A 3,440-nucleotide genomic window follows, 5' to 3' on the forward strand; every position below is an offset into this window, starting at 1 on the left:
AGGAGGTGCTGCGGGGCTGGGAGAGGCTGGTGAGACGGGAACAAGGCACTGCTGCCAGGAGGGAGGATGGCCGTGGCTATGCCGGCAGCTCCTGCAGGATGCAACACCACCTGAGCAGCGACCACCCAGTCCTTTTATTCCTGACGTTTGGTTTATTTTGACTGCAGGTCAAAGCAGGAGCAACCTTGTCCCCAGATTTATGGGTTTGCACCCAAATAATGAATAGTGACTGTCGCCCCTTGCATCCCCAAGGCACATCTAACAGGGAGATGCTTTGCTAATGCCACCGTGCACAAAAATGTGCAGCTTCCTTTTGTACCAATCCCCAACCCAAATGCCCTCTTCCCTTCAGTCTATCCATCAGTTTCTAATAATTATTCTTTAACTCAGCACTTCTGCCTTCAATTCTTCCCCCATACCTTCCTGCTTTCCCATAATTTATTCTATATTTCACCCATTTCTTGTCCTCATTTATAATTCTTCTTTATTTTATTACTTTGCATAATTTCCTTTTAGGATTTGTCATAAAATAAATTCTGCCACCTCTGTCTTCTCATTTCTGCTCTCAAGTGTCAGTGAGTTCTCTCCTGAAGCCGTTTCCAATGACTCCCAAACCCCTGTGCTGGAGCTACCCCAATCTTGGAGGATCTGGGAGGTCTTTCCAAATGAATCAGAGCCCTGAGTGACATCTGGAAAGAAGACCCTGTGTGTAAATCCAGGGAGAATCTCCAGCCAGGTTCTTTTCCTGTGGTGAAATGCTGACATGGGCAGAATCATCATCTCACGATTGACCAAATCTGAGCTAAAAATACTGATGACTGAGAGAATGAGGAAGCTGAAGAGAAAAACCACTGACATGTTGATGTCCAATCTGTCCTGGAAGGCAGCAAAGCACATAGGGAAACTGAGGCACAGAGCTCTAATCCACACCCTTCAGTGCATGAGATGCTTGGCTCTCTTTGAATCCCAAAGACAGAGACATCTGACATTTTTGAGAGTTTGTGTCTGATTCACCTGTTCAAGGTCACACAGGATACTTGTAGGATAGTGATAAAGAAAACAGAATGCAAATTTTCTGTGCTTCATCTCAGAATCTGAATCTTTTAGCTCAAATGTGGCCCAGCATGAGGAAGAGCAGAGGATTTGGATGAGCTGCTCTACATTTCAGTGTGCTCCATCTCCATGAAAAATAGAAACTATTCATGTGTAGTTGGAGTCCAAATGCTGTTGTCTACTGGAGAAGAAGGTGGACCAACCACATCCATTGAGCAGCTCCAGAGCTACAAATTTCCAGTTACCTCCACAGAGTGGAAATTTGGAATTTGCTCAACAACTTCTATGCAGGGTGAAGGATTTGGGTAAACTATGGGAATACTGATTGATGAATGGTCCTTGCTGCCCAGATACAGGGAGATGCCAGAACAATAGCTTGTGATGAGGCTCTCTTGCCCTTGGAAATTCCTTTTCAAGAGGTGAGCACCCAGGAAGGATCATTTCTATGAAAGGCAGTAGAGCCTTAATGCACACATGAGATCTGCAAGGGGAGGAGGTTGCATTCAACAGAGGTAAGAAACAATCAACCCCCAACCCTGGTAATGTGGGCCCCTCCTCGAAAGCTCCTTTTTCCCTGCAGATACAAAGAGCTCCCTTCCCAGCACAGTCTTGCAGCAAAGTTCAGGGCCATTCCTGGAGGTGGCAATGCAGGAATCTGTGGTTCACTTCATTTTCTAGAGGGTCCTGATAAGAGATTATCGAAACAAATGAAAGGACTTGCTCTGTGCCCAAAATCTGTAGCAGTTCCTCCACTGCAGGCATCCTACCTGCCTTGAAAACTCCCAAGTTGTGGCATCATGCGCTAAGGTTCATGAACCCTTTTGAAGGCTCTTTTTGAATGAGCCCAGACCCAAAGATGGCTTTGTGTGCAAGAACCACGTGGTGTCATTTGCCGTCCCCTTGATTTTTAAGATTCTTGGATCTGAAGCTCAAAGTAAAACACACGAGAACAAAACCTCAGAGGAACAAGATAAAAAACATCCTCCTGGTTCTCTGTGCTGGATGAAAACCTCCAGCTTCATCTTCCTAACGCGTTTTGTTTTGTTTGGTTTTTTTTTTTTCCCCTAGTATGGAGAAATCCCTGTGTGGTTTGGGTTTGCGAGAAGGATTTTCCCTTCATGCGCTGCCACAACCACTGAGATCAGCTGAGGCACTCGAGTGAACGGATCCTGGATGTAATTGTCTGAGGGCTGGTGCCAGGTTTTTCAGAGGAGGGACCGACTGGCTGTGTTTCAGTTCCACCTCTGCCTTGACAGAGCCTGTCTCCTTTAATCATTAGAGTTCAGTGCACGGCTCTCGCCTGGCACAAGTTGGAATCTCATTTGTTTTGGAGGGAGATTGCTTCTTTTGTTAGTTTAGGTCTTTTGGTTCCAGTTGTGTAAACTGGGACAAGCTGATCCCATTGGCTCTGAGGAGCTGACAGCCAGGGGAAGGCTGGTCTGCCATTCAGTTTTGGGGTTTGGTTTTAAATCTTTAATATGTTCTGGTTTCTGTAATGAGGCACGTTGTACGAACCACGAGCTGTATGAGTGTGTGTTTTTCCCAAACTCAGGGCAGTCAACACAAATTTGGCGCCATAAACTGAGTTTCCTGAGCAAATTGAGTTCTGAATTTATTCAAATGGAAGTGAATGTTGCATTATTACAGCCTTGAAAAACTCTAGTTAATTTATGGTAGTATAAAATCCATTTTTTTAATGACAGTGACACTGCCAAAATCTTTGCAGATGCAGAAACAGCTTCACAGGAGAATTTCAATCTAACATCAACAGGAGATTTGGAAGATGAATTGTGCAAGGATCTCCTTCCTCCAAAGATGCTGCTTTGTTTTGCTTTTTAGCATTTGGTTTGCCTCTAATATTGTCTGGTTTATGATGTTTTAATTATTGCTGTTTATTTATTATAATCATATTTTAATTGTTTGTGTAGTGCCTTGGCAGGGGGGCGTGTTATAAATTAAATTATTATTAAAATGTTATTATTATGTGTACCTACTCCAAACTAAGCTAGAGCAGGGAACACACTCAACTGCCTGGAATTAATTTCTCCCTTCTCTTTTCCTTTGTCTCTACTCTGCAGCATAGTTCAAAGGGTTGGAGACAGAAAAGGATCTTCCACTGACTTCTCCTGGGGCAAGGCAAGTGAGGGGAGCTTTGCTCTGGGCTCCCTTGGGAACCCTGTGCTGCCTCCCTTGGGTCCCAGAGATGAAATTAGGGGAAAAGTGTGCTCTCTGAGTTAGGCAGAGGTTGGAGTTATTTTTTAAGGGGGCTGGTTGATGTTCACTGCAGTACAACTGCATTTCCCTGTTCTTCAATTAAAAGGGAGAGTGTCACGTGTGCTTGTGGTGTGCTTGGAGGGCTTGGCCCTGTCTGAATCCCACTTTCCATC

General features: G+C 44.6%; 1 long non-coding RNA gene across 2 annotated transcripts in view; it reads left to right on the forward strand.

Moving 5' to 3' along the window:
* Positions 1–3,190, forward strand: part of LOC108446702 — a 28,859-nt gene extending 25,669 nt beyond the window's left edge. For both annotated transcript variants that reach the window (XR_001861992.1, XR_001861994.1), the window contains one exon: positions 3,132–3,190. This is a non-coding gene — a long non-coding RNA (uncharacterized LOC108446702). The remainder of the gene's footprint in view (positions 1–3,131) is intronic.
* The last annotated feature ends 250 nt before the right edge of the window (positions 3,191–3,440 follow it).

Source organism: Corvus brachyrhynchos, unplaced genomic scaffold (genome assembly GCF_000691975.1).
Source record: "Corvus brachyrhynchos isolate BGI_N302 unplaced genomic scaffold, ASM69197v1 scaffold5, whole genome shotgun sequence".
NCBI classification, from domain to species: Eukaryota; Metazoa; Chordata; class Aves; order Passeriformes; family Corvidae; genus Corvus; species Corvus brachyrhynchos.